Source organism: Oryx dammah, unplaced genomic scaffold, assembly GCF_014754425.2.
Source record: "Oryx dammah isolate SB20612 unplaced genomic scaffold, SCBI_Odam_1.1 HiC_scaffold_29, whole genome shotgun sequence".
Taxonomy (NCBI): Eukaryota; Metazoa; Chordata; class Mammalia; order Artiodactyla; family Bovidae; genus Oryx; species Oryx dammah.
Genome location: NW_024070213.1, coordinates 70,650,813 through 70,664,060, shown reverse-complemented (window position 1 = coordinate 70,664,060; position 13,248 = coordinate 70,650,813). Strand labels below are relative to the sequence as shown.

The following is a 13,248-nucleotide window of genomic DNA, read 5'->3' as shown; positions in this document are numbered from 1 at the left end:
CCAGCAGCCTCCTAACTGTTGGCTTGAGCTTGCTGAGCAACAGTTCTCAGCTTCAGTTTCCCCCTACCTGGGATGCCCCTCCTCCAGGTAACTATCCCTTTCTCTCCTTCACTTCCTCCAGAGCTCTGTTTAGATGTCACTTTACCAGAAAGGCATTCCCTGATGACGTAGACACACCTGTCTCATCATTCTGTCTCCTTATTTTGCTTTTTCTTTCTTCCCTAAGGGATTCATCCCTGATAGATTTATTGGTTTATTATTTGCTGTCTGTCCCACCCTCCTAGATGCCAACTCCGTGAGTCCAGGGACATATTTATCTTGGACACTGCTCTTGTCTTACCACTTGGAACCGTGCCTGACTCAAAGATGGCCTTAATATTAAATATTAATTTTGTTCAGTGCATGTGTGCTGGAATGAGTGAGTGAGAGAATGAATGGCAAGAACAGTTACAGTGGGGCTTGAAACTACAGAGATGGGCTTGGGGACAGAAAATGATTTAATTTGGCTAGAAAAGGAGAGAAAGTTTTAGTCAGCTTTTGTTTCAGTGCTAGTGGGTAGAGTTCTAGACTTAAGCACTTAAAATAACATTCTCCTAAATTTTCTAAGCTTTACCAGAGGCCCTGTTTCCATCAGGAATACTTTTCCTAACAAGCTTAGAATGTGTTTGTTTTGGAATTTCAGTCTTTCAAGCCATAGCGTTCCATACCCTAAGTTTCATCATCTTACCCTGTGAGAGTGTGCTCACGAAACTCTGGTTCAGCATTCTTGAAACTGCCACGTATTGGAAATTCGTATGGATGCAAACAGGGAAGAGTTTGCTGCCTTAACCATTTGGAGAGATGGAATGTAGGTGCGACTTCCCTTCCAGTGTGGCTGGGCCTTCTGGCAGTGCTTAGTTTATGAAAATGTATAGTTGGGAATCCACCTGCTGAGGATGGTGAAGGCCCAGGAGGGGGTGGCGGGGGAGCCTTGACAGTTGGATAGAAAGGTCAGTTTTCCCGACTACTGAGGCAATCCCAGAAGATGAGACAAGACAGCTGCATGAAAAATCTGTGCTCCACGTGAGCTCCCAGCCCTCCTGGCCTCGCTGCTGTTTCCTTCCAAGAGCCTTTTGGAGCACTTTCGTCTCACTAAGAGGAAAGCAGTCCATTTATGAGTAGCAAGGAAGCCATTTTCTCCTTTTGCAGAGGCCTGGCATACAAATAGCATACATAATTAATGTACCCCAGAAAGCTATTTAAATTAGTTATGGGATTGTCCCCCAAGAAGAATTCTACAGGAAGAAGTGCTTTAGATGTTTTCAGCTAGAATCTGAGTCCCAGGGTTGTTTTTTTTTTTTTTTTTCTTTTTCCCCTCACTGTTAGGACTTTGTGACCTCAGGCGATTCACTTAATGTTCCTCTAAAGGACCTGTAAGATACTTTATTGATCCATATTTTATTCATAGTTTCCACTTCTGAATCTTTGGAAAACCTCAGTAGAGCCATTCTGAGGGTCATTGAATGAAAGCCAGTAATACCCTTTGAGAGCCTCTATAGAAATTTGCTTAAAAGGACCTGGTTACGTATATTTTCTCTAACATTCCAAAGTAGATATTTCACAGCTCTAATCATTATTCTTTAATATGTCCAGTTAAACTCATCTGCTTAATTCTTTAAAATGGAAGACTGCCTGAGTCCTATGTGATCAGCTCTTGCAACTAGACTGAGTGTATATCAGACAGAAAGTTGTTAGATCCTTTCAAAATTATGTTACTACTCTGATTCAGCAAGTTGCATTTTCCTTGAAAGATGTCAATAAGAAAGTCTTGCCTAAGCCTCCCATCTTACCCATTCATTCCTTTCTTGTCATTTGTGCTAAAGAATTTGACCAGTGTTAAGGCTCAAGGGGAACTTGTGTCCACGGTGAACTCGAATAGGATTTATATTTTCTATTGGTATATCTATTTCTTGCTGGGGGTGCTGAAAAATAATGTGCACTAGTATTTGGTTGATTAAGAGTCATTTGAACTCCAGTGGTTCCAAGACAACCAGATTTTCTTTGAAATAAGGAAGCAGTTCTTCTCCCTGACCACATGAGGATTTCTGGATTCAATCTTTAGTCTTGTATCAATAGGCATATCTTTATAAAACTGTTCTACTTTTCTAAGCAAAAGGACATAGATGCTGTACAATATTCTCTCCAAATAAAATAGTGCAAAACAATAGGAAGTTGCTTTGATTTGCATAAATCTCATTGAAAAGCTGCAGAAATCTTTATTATTCCCAGCGGGTGACCCTGCATTTTTTTCCCCTGCACGTCAGGATCTGTCCAGCAGATGGCGCCATGTGGTAACTGGATGACAGCTTCCTTTGCAAATGTGGCTGTGTGCATTTCTGGCCTATTTTATTTATAAATACTCATTCTGTTAACGTAACTGTGGTGGAGGGAATGACACCTGTTTGAAGTCCACGGTATCAAATGTCACAGATTTGTAAATTTGTGCCTTATACTGCTGCTGCTGCTGCTAAGTCGCTGCAGCCGTGTCCGACTCTGTGTGACCCTAGACGGCAGCCCACCAGGCTCCCCCGCCCTGGGATTCTCCAGGCAGGAACACTGGAGTGGGTTGCCATTTCCTTCTCCACCTTGTACTAACACATTATTATATAGTATCGCCCTCTAGAAGTATAGTGAAACTGTTTATTGTTCCTTAAGGAGCTTTTTATTTTCTGACAGTTAACACGAGTTCACTTAATAGCTTGCCCTAATAAGGTAGTGATATATCAGCAAATAATCCCCACACAGTATAATTCTGGGTGTCCCCATCCTCTGTGTTTGCATCTGGCAAAGGATGCTGTTGGGCTAAGGGTGTGTGCTAAGTCGCTTCAGTCATGTCCGACTCCGTGCGACCCTATGGACCATGGCCTGCTGGGCCCACTGTCTCTGGGATTCTCCAGACAAGAACACTGGAGTGGATTGCCATACCCTCCTCCAGGGGATCTTCTTGACCCAGGGACTGAACCTGCGTCTCCCTTGTCTCCTGCATTGGCAGGCAGGTTCTTTACCACTGGCGCCACCTGGGAAACCCTTGGCTAAGGGTAACAGCAATCGAAGAGCTGCTCACAAACAACTCCCTGTTGCCACTTGACAGAATATTGTGTGATCCAAAAAGAAAGGACAGGAGAAGAAACTAGCACTTTGTTACTCTTAAGTGCGATCCTGGCAGCATGCATCTCTCTGGATGCTTGTCAGAAATGCAATGTTTTGAGGCTTACCTTCCCTGGTGGCTCAGACAGTAAATAATCTGCCTACAATGTGGGAGACCTGGGTTCAATCCCTGGGTTAGGAAGATCCCCAGGAGAAGGAAGCAGCTAACCACCCCAGTATTCTTGCCTGGGAAATCCCATGGATAGAGGAGCCTGGTGGACTACAGTCCACGAGGTTGCAAAGAGTCAGGCACGACAGAACGACTAACACTTTCACACTTTCCGGTTGGTAATTCATGAGAATATGCTTTTTAACAAGAGCCGCAGGCAACTCATATGCATATTATAGTTGGAGAAGCACTGACAGTTGCCTCCTCTTCCTTTCATGTAAAGCATACGTTGAGCCTGCTGTAAACCAAGCAATGCGCCTGGGCCAGGGTGCAGCTATGGCCCAGTCAGGACACCAGCAAGCAGGGAGCTCAGAATCAGGGGATGGACAGCATATTTAAACAAAGAAACAATTCAGCTATGGAGGTGCTAAGAGAGGTATGTGCTAAGGGCAAGCGTGTGTTTGGTAGTTGGGCTGAGATTCATGTTTAATCTTTATGACAGCTCTGAGAGAGAGGAATGACTGTCCCAGGAGAGGAGACCATGCTGAGTCATTCACGCAGCCCGTTAGTGATGAACAAAAGCAAAAACCCAGCTCTGGCAGGCTCCAAAGCCCAGGGTTTTGAGCAAGTTGCACCCTAGAAGCCATAGCTCTTCCAATAAATTATTTATCCTTATAAGCTCTGTTTTAGATTCCAGACTAAGGATATGAGGACCTTACATTAAAATATAGTTTTTGGAAAGTTTGTGAGTTAAACATTGAAGAGTGACTTCCCAAAGAAGGGTGGTGATCCCAGCCCACGCACGTGGGTCATCAAAGTTCCTATGTCTAACATAGGCTTGCCATCTTGAGGACATCAAGACTGGCAGCAGATGGGTGGTGATTGGGGACCTTTAAATGGAAAGTTTGTTTGTTTCCATCTAAAGTTTGTTCATGATTGAGTGGGATTATATTAATGAGTTCAGGAGATCTAAGACCCAAGTATTCTCTCCCAAATCCAACCAGGTGCCACTTGCAAATCAGCATTTTCAGGACATTGACTGAGGCCTGCATCACCCACAGAGTGCTGATTTTAGGAGTTGCCCACATTGGCACTGATCTTGTCAAAACCATTTTCAGGGGTTAATATAGTTGTAATTACCAATACTTATAGGATTCTGGTTGTTTTTGCTGAATGCGTTGATGGGCCTCCCACAGAGAACAGAATTAGATAGCTCAGTAAGATAAGGATTTTTTTGTTGTTACTATTTTTTGTTACTATATGTAGATGGATTGTTGCTAAGTCTGAGAAAATTGTTTCATTCAGAGCCTTTTTTCCTCTTGTATTATCTTTTATTAATTCACGCATTGAATATTTCTCTAAGCAGAAATGAATATTAAACTTGAATAATGGTTTAGAACAGACTTACATGTATTTGGCAACAATAAAGCTTGCCTCCTAAAAGGAGACCATGGATCCTACAACAAGGCTAAAGGAACTAACTGGCCTGTAGCCAACTGTGAAGGCTAACACTGGCATTTTCCAGAAAATGCCAGGAATATTTATTCTAGTCTTTACAGCCTCATTTTGTTATTTCTAGGTAATTTGTCACATTTCATATCCTGGAGTCAAAAGTTGTTCTGCTTCTGGCTTATTTATCTATAACAGTGGTGAATGCCTATTCCAAATAAGCCTCATATTCCCAAACAAAGTGGTGCAGGGTATAATAGCAATTGTTAGGGGAAATTATATATTTGCACAAGTCACAGGAATTGAGTAATAGAAAAATGAGGTAGAAATGGTCACTCATGATGGGTATGCTGTTAATTTGTCAGTGGGCTCTGTTATCTCATTCTTTCAAGGAATAGCTCTGATATACTGAATCTCCCTGAAACCAACAGCAACAAAAACGACAACTGAATTAACACTGAAGTCCTAGATATTTGTTCAGGGACAAGCTTTTTCTCCATTTCAATCAGTACTTCCCTTGTATACCCCTATATGCCACGAGGTCATTTTTTATGTTTAAATTTGCTTCAAGTCATGTCTGCTTAGAGCCAAGGACTTTGTTTTAAATGTAAAGGGATGACTGCCCCTAACTGCAACTCTGAAAGAAACTTACCACGACCTGGGTCAGATGATTGTCTCAAGACCCTTTCAAAAGTGGGCTCTTGACCATTTTTTAAACTTAATTTATTTATTTTAATTGGAGGTGAATTACTTTACAACATTGTAGGGGTTTTTGCCATACATTGACATGAATCCGCCATGGGTGTACATGTGTTCCCCATCCTGAACCCCCCTCCCCCCTCCCTCCCCATCCCATCCCTCAGGTCGTCCCAGTGCACCAGCCCTGAGCACCCTGTCTCATGCATCGAACCTGGACTGGAGATCTGTTTCACATATGATAATATGCATGTTTCAATGCTATTCTCTCAAATCATCCCACCCTCGCCTTCTCCCACAGAGTCCGAAAGGCTGTTCTTTACATCTGTGTCTCTTTTGCTGTCTCGCTATATTTTGTTTTACATTCACCTTTCTCTATAAGAAAATGAAATGCTTCCAAGGAGAAAAGTGGACATTGTTATCTAGTATTCCATCCATGGGAAGGCTGCTAACAGTTACAATCTGCAGAAGAGACGAAAATGCCATGGAAAAATGTCAGTTTGAGTGATTTATATTTTTATTAAAGGTTCTGAGACATGACATAAAGTCAATTCATATTCATCCTAACTTCTTAAACATACAAAGATCAGAGTCATAAAACTTACCATGGTGATGAAAGTAAATTATTACAAAGAAGCAGTAAGGGTACCATATGTATTCTGAAATATGTGGAACTTTGTTGTAGTTAACAGCATACTGGTCATTTTGAAAATTAGAATAAAAAATATCTCTTGTATATATAGTAATCTTCTCCTAACCATGTTGGTTCATTAAACAGAACATTCTTTCCTTTACCAGGCTGAATAACTTCACAGTACTGATAGTAAAAAAACATATATTTATAAAAAACAAACAGAAAACACGTGATGAAAATTGTTTCCAGGGTTGCCCTAGAAAATATGATCAAAAGAAAGCTGGATCCATAATCCCCGTGCATCAGCTACGATGAATGGCCAAGAGCCCCATGAGTATACTGTGATTCCACACTCCCATTCTCCACGTTAATATTGCCTCGAACTGTCGTGTCACCTTGGATACTCCATCCTGTTTGCACACTTGATGAATTTGCCCTTATCTTTCAAGATTCAGATCAGGTAACCCTTAATCTTTGAAGCCAGCTGATCACTTCTCTCCTTTTCCTATTATAGTCTTCTGGTCTTATTCCTAGAGCTACCCCGGTGGCTTAGGGGTAAAGAATCTGCCTGCAGCTCAGGAGACACAGGAGATGTCGATTCGATCCTTGGGTTGGGAAAATGCCCTGGAAGAAGAAATGGCAACCCATTCTGGTATTCTTGCAGGGAAAATCCCATGGACAGAGGGCACAGAGGATCCTGGCGGGCTACAGTCCCTAGGGTTGCGAAGAGTTGGACAGGGCTAAGCATGCCCTCACTCATTCTTATTCTTATCTGTGTTGAAATTTGATGGTGATGTACTTCTTCTTCCCTACCCCAGCTGAGCTTCTTGAAGTCAGGAGCCACAGTTCATTCATTTATTTGTTTTAAAATATTTATTTATTTGGCTGTGTCGGGTCTTAGCTGCAGCATGTAGCATCTTTGGTTACAGCATGGGGGATCTAGTTCCCTGGCCAGGGATTGAACCCAGGCTTCCTGTACTGGGAGCACGGAGGCTTAGCCACTGGACCACCAGGGAAGTCCCAGTTTGTTCATTTATGTGTCTTCACTCCCTAGTTTGTGAATGAACAATATATGGCCATACACCTCCATTCTTCACTTCTGTATCTGTGGCAGACACTACAGGTCAATCATGGTACTTTTTCTCTTACAAACTAGGCACAGCCATGTGGTATTTTTGAACACCATGCTTTAGTCAGCCACTTACTACAGATTTATTGTGATTGACACCCTAGTTTCAGCTGCCTTGCTACCCCTGGCCTTGGAGAACACCCTGCTCAGAGTAGGCACTGTTTTTATGTGACAAAGTATAGTAAATGGAAATCTTATAAAATCCATCTTTGGTTTGACTTTTGATTTAACTAATTGTTTGGAGTTGAATCTAGAAATGTTATAAAACTTTCCAGGCTTTCAATCACTGAGACTGAACCACTTCTGTTGTTTTGCTTTCATTATCTGAAGCACTCTGAATTAAATAACATCAAACAGGTTCTTTTACATTATAAGACTTATCAAACTTTTATATACCAGAGTGCACTAGGAATCTGCATGACGAGACTAAGATATTTCACGTTTCACAAACATATTGGAACAATAAGGGAGTTGTTTTATGGAACCCATTTTGGAGAGCACTGCTGTAGCAGATTCCAGCTAGTTCTATCCATGTCATCGAAACACTGTTATTCTGTGTTGGTATTTAGTAATCAGCACTGGAGATGATAAGAACCTCAGGTTTTTCTTTTGCTACCTTAAAATAACATAATCTATGATATTCTTGTAGAAACATGGTGAAATACTGGCTTTTTCTCATTGATTTGTAAATGCTTTAGGCTTCAAAAATATACTAGTAAATAAAAAAAGAACTTTCAAAAGTAGGAAGATAAAGCATTAAGTAATGTGTGTCAACAGGCTTGGATTCAAGAACCAAATCTGACATTCCCAAAGTCTGTGAAAGCATACTTGTCATTTCTCTTCATGCCCTTAGTTTTCTTACCTATAAAGTGGGAATATTGAATCTCTTACTTGATAATACAGACTCATACAGAACAAACTATGCCAAGATGTATTTTTGCTCCATTTGGTTTCAGATTTAACAGAGGTAAAGCTGTCTTTTTAAAAAAATCAACTTGCTTAGAGAGTAGTTTCATTCCCAGAAGATAGGGCTGTCCATGAAAGTGACTAATAGCATATGACCAGTTATATAATGTGCCTTGTGTACAGTAGCAGCTGGTAAAGCTTAATATTTCCAACTCAGTCTTAATAGCTTAGAAACATAGTTTCAGACATTTAATAGTAGTAGTGAAGCCGCTCAGTCGTGTCCGACTCTTTGCTACCCCATGGGCTGTAGCCTACCAGGCTGCTCCATCCATGGGATTTTCCAGGCAAGAGTACTAGAGTGGGTTGCCATTTCCTTCTCCAGGGAATCTTCCCAACCCAGGGATCGAACCCAGGTCTCCTGCATGATAGGCAGACGTTTTTACCGTCTGAGCCTCCAGGGAAGTCGAGACATTTGATAACCAATGTGATTTTTCCCCAGCCTTCTTCCCTGCTGCCACCCTCACAGCACACCCTAAAAAAAGCAGATGGAAAAGGAAGAATAGCCTGAAAGCGCCACTTCAGAGAGTGGCGATGTTGACAAAGACGGCCACTGTAATTTAAGAACAAGTAATTTCTTTTCACAAAGTGCTGTGGGAATGAAGTCCATAAGAGAACATGTTGAAGTTTTTCCATGTTACCTGCCCCCTGGGTCATGGGGATAGTCATATTCCTGTCTTTGGTGCCATCTCACAGATTCCTTCTTGCATCAGCCCTATGACTTTTAATTTGTAGCGGCATCCATGTATTGGTCAGATTGTACATAGGTTGTTCATATTTCATTTTGCATTTTTCACAGCATGTTCATGCCACTGGAAAGATTGGAGACTGGAAAAGATCAGTTTTCATTCCAGTCCCAAATAAGGGCAATGCCAAGGAATGTTCAAACTATCACACAATTGCACTCATCTCACACACCAGCAAAGTAATGCTCAAAAGTCTCCAAGCCAGGCTTCAACAATACATGAACTGCGAACTTTCAGATGTTCAAGCTGGATTTAGAAAAGGCAGAGGAACCAGAGATCAAATTGCCAACGTCCTCTGGATCATCAAAAAAGCAAGAGAATTCCAGAAAAACATCTACTTCTGCTTTATTGATTATGCCAAAGCCTTTCACTGTGTAGATCACAACAAACTGTGGAAAATTCTTAAAGAGATGGGAATACCTGACCACCTTATCTGCCTCCTGATAAATCTGTTTGCAGGTCAAGAAGCAGCAGTTAGAACTGGACATGGAACAACAGACTAGTTCCAAATTGGGAAAGGAGTACATCAAGGATGTATATTTTCACCCTGCTTATTTAACTTTTATGCAGAGTACATCAGGAGAAACGTTGGGCTGGATGAAGCACAAGCTAGAATCAAGATTGCCAGGAGAAATATCAATAACCTCAGATATGCAGATGACACCACCCTTTTGGCAGAAAGGAAGAAAAACTAAAGAGCCTCTTGATGAAAGTGAAAGAGGAGAGTGAAAAAGCTGGCCAAATTCACCATTCAGAAAACTAAGATCATGGCATCTTGTCCCATGACTCCATGGCAAATAGCTGGAGAAACAATGGAAACAGTGAGAGACTATTTTCTTGGGCTCCAAAATCACTGCACATGGTGACCACAGCTGTGAAATTAAAAGACACTTGCTCCTTGGAAGAAAAGCTACAACCGACCTAGAAAGCATATTAAAAAGCAGAGACATTACTTTAACAACAAAGGTCCATCTAGTCAAAGTTATGGTTTTTCCAGTAGTCATGTATGTATGTGAGAGTTGGACTGTAAGGAAAGCTGAGCACCAAAGAATTGATGTTTTTGAACTGTGCTGAAGAAGACTCTTGAGAGTCCCGTGGACCACAAGGAGATCAAACCAGCCAGTTCTGAATATTCACTGGAAGGACTGATGCTGAAACTGAAGCTCCAACACTTTGGCCACCTGATGCCAAGAAGAGACTCATTTGAAAAGACCCTGATGTTGGGAAAGATTGAAGGTGGGAGGAGAAGGGGATGACAGAGGATGAGATGGTTGGATGGCATCACCGACTTGATGGACATGAGTTTAAGTAAACTCCGGGAGTTGTGATAGACAGGGAGGCCTGGTGTGCTGTAGTCCATGCAGTCGCAAAGAGTCGGAGATGACTGAGCAACTGAACTGAACTGAAATGTGACCCAGGCAGGATTTAAACTCCAGTCTTAGCAGTTATTAACAATGTGAGTTTGCCAAATCATTTATTTTTTCTTTTTCTCCTTTCCTTAGCCATGAAATGGAGACAGTGATATATAGGATTGTTGTGCAGATTCCATGAAACAGTGGAAGTAAAGAACCTGGTGTCCAATCAATGCTTAGTAAAGGCTAATTCTCACAGAGCCCTCCTTCATACTGTTCCTGGAGTAACTAATATAAAATAATCATCCATGCTTTCTATCTCAGTGCACATTTTCATTTTATTACAGTCTGTTCTCACAACATTGCACATCAAGGGTCCAAGTATACCTTATTTGTATTTATATCCCCAGTGTATATCTAGCATCCAGCAAGCACTCAATGAGCCTTTGCTTTATGGATTTTCTCACTTTATTTTCTTTCTTATCCCTGTCAATCCAAAGAGTTTGAAATGGTTTATCATTATTTATTAATCCTAATAGAGTCAGACATGTTTTAGTAATTACATGAGTCAGAAAAATAACCTATTTTTAATATCTATTTAGAAATGATAGATTTGAATGTATATTTTTAAATTTCCAATGAGAGGAGCTAATCATATTCATGAATTCTCAAATTATATTTTTATAGAATAAGTGTAGTCAAATTTCAGATGTTGAAGTCTTTCTGCATGCTCAGCATCATATTTATTCTCAATAATTGGAGAAGAATTCTGGTGTTAGAATGCATGCCAGTAATTGTTAGCTCAGGAATTTATGAAAGGTACACACTTGATTGGGGTTTTAACTTTGGCTCATGATTTATAAGTGTGTAGATGGCGAAAAGACATTTCAAAATTTTGTATATTCAGAATTTTATATATTCATGGACGTGGTGCCGAGAAGCTGGGATTCGTTGGAATTGAGCTGACATTTATAAAAACATAAAACTCCTGGGTAGCAGCAGCTTTAATTATTACTTAAGAGCAGAGTTGTTAAAATGGCTCCCTCAGATACTTGAGCTTTTGATTATGTAAGGAGAAAAAGAAAGATAAATTTCAAAAATGAAGTTCAGTCATCCAGTTTGCACTGCCAGTTACTCTATAATTCACTGTGCGGACGACATTCACATTTAGTTTAGCAAAGAAGCCAAGTATCAAAGGTGTCGCTGGCAGCTGACAGGTAATGATAAAGTCTTAAGGAAAGACACCTTGCCCCATGTAAGAAATATCTGGAGATATTTACAGAAGTATTTGAGCATCTTCAAAGAACATGAGCTCCACAGCAACGGAAAGATTGAGAAATTTCCTTTACCTGTTATTCATGTAGAGAGTTCTCTCATGGTAACTTGAGAATGCTCCCAATCAGAAGAAAAAGCCCCCCCCGCCCCTGTATTTTACCCATGAGATCCAAACTCTGAGCCAATAGCATCTTAATCATCTGTTACTTTTCCTATTTATCAAGGGGAACTTTAATAAGAAGAGTGGCTGCATGGGAGGGGTAAGACGTATTCTGCCAGCATGGCGTGTTTTACTTACTCATGTTTGCAATAAATGGAGGTTGGTTTGTGTAAGGATGTGAAGCTATTCTCCAAAGACATATATGCTGATAGCACTAATGACTTTGCAATATTTAACAGCAAATTGTTTTACTTGCAGTGACTTCAGGCTTTGAATTATAAATGGAGTCATTTTATATCTTTTGTCATTAGATGAAATACATGGGAATTGGTCCAGATTTCCCATTAATAATGTATCAAGTAAATATTTCAAAATCATTAGAGTTGATATCTCTATTTAATTGGTATTTGGAAAAATACATTTAAGCAAACTAAACAGTTATAAAATTTATATATATTTACACTGATTGGAAAAATATCCAAATTTATTTCAAGGTATGCAATACTGTGTTATGTTTGTGTACCTAAGCATTTTTAATTTAATTATTATTTGGGGTGATTAAAAATTCTGCCTAAAACCTTAAAAGGTACTAAGAGGTGGTTTTAGACTGTGGTCTCATTCTAAATGACATTTTTCTTTTTCTTTGACCTCAAATTTAACTTCTTAGGAAGGCTGCTAACTTAGCTTGATAAGTAAGTCTTGGCCTCTTTCCTGATTTAAAGCTAATCATAATGCAGTTTTGGAGAGGCATCAAATTTACTTTTGAGAATCCCTGGCACAGCTAATGTGAGATGTAATTTTCATCACTAAAGTAGGTACAAAAAGGTGTCCAAAAATGGAAGAATGAATTTGTGTTTCCACAGACAAACCTTTTCAGAGTCTTGACCTAGTCCTTCTCAACTGAAGTTACTGGGTCTATTTATGGAAGACTTTACCCCTAAAAAAACTGCAATTGACTTTTTGTATTCAGAATTGTATCCCGTCTGTTTAGAGATATGACTCTAATTCTTGATGATGTGATGAGGAAAAGGAATGTTAGTTGTAAAGAAGTCAGAATTGTGAATGGTGTGGCCTGTCATGATAGGTTTTTTTTTTAATGAACTATATTTGATTTACAATGTTTTGTTAGTTTCTAGAACACAGCAGAAAGATTCAGTTATATATGTAAATATATACATATATTCATTTACATTAAGGTTTACTGTAGGATTTGAATACAGCTCCTTGTGCTATACTGCTGCTGCTACTGCTGAGTCGCTTCAGTCGTGGCCGACTCTGTGTGACCCTATGGACAGCAGCCCACCAGGCTCCTCTGTCCATAGGATTCTCTAGGCAAGAATACTGGAGTGGGTTGCCATTTTTTTTCTCCTATACAGTAGGTCCTTATTGTTTACTTATTTTATATATAATAATGTATATCTGTTAATCCCCAAATCCTAATTTATGCCCCCCCCACCTTACCCTTTGGTAACCATAAATTTGTTTCCTATCTCTGTGAGTCTGTTTTATAAATAAGTTCACTTTATCACATTTTAAATTCCATAGAAGT

General features: G+C 40.1%; 1 protein-coding gene across 1 annotated transcript in view; it reads left to right on the top strand.

Moving 5' to 3' along the window:
• Positions 1 to 13,248, top strand: part of GRIP1 (glutamate receptor interacting protein 1) — a 751,108-nt gene that overhangs the window by 215,222 nt on the left and 522,638 nt on the right. The gene's annotated exons all lie outside the window — the stretch shown is intronic.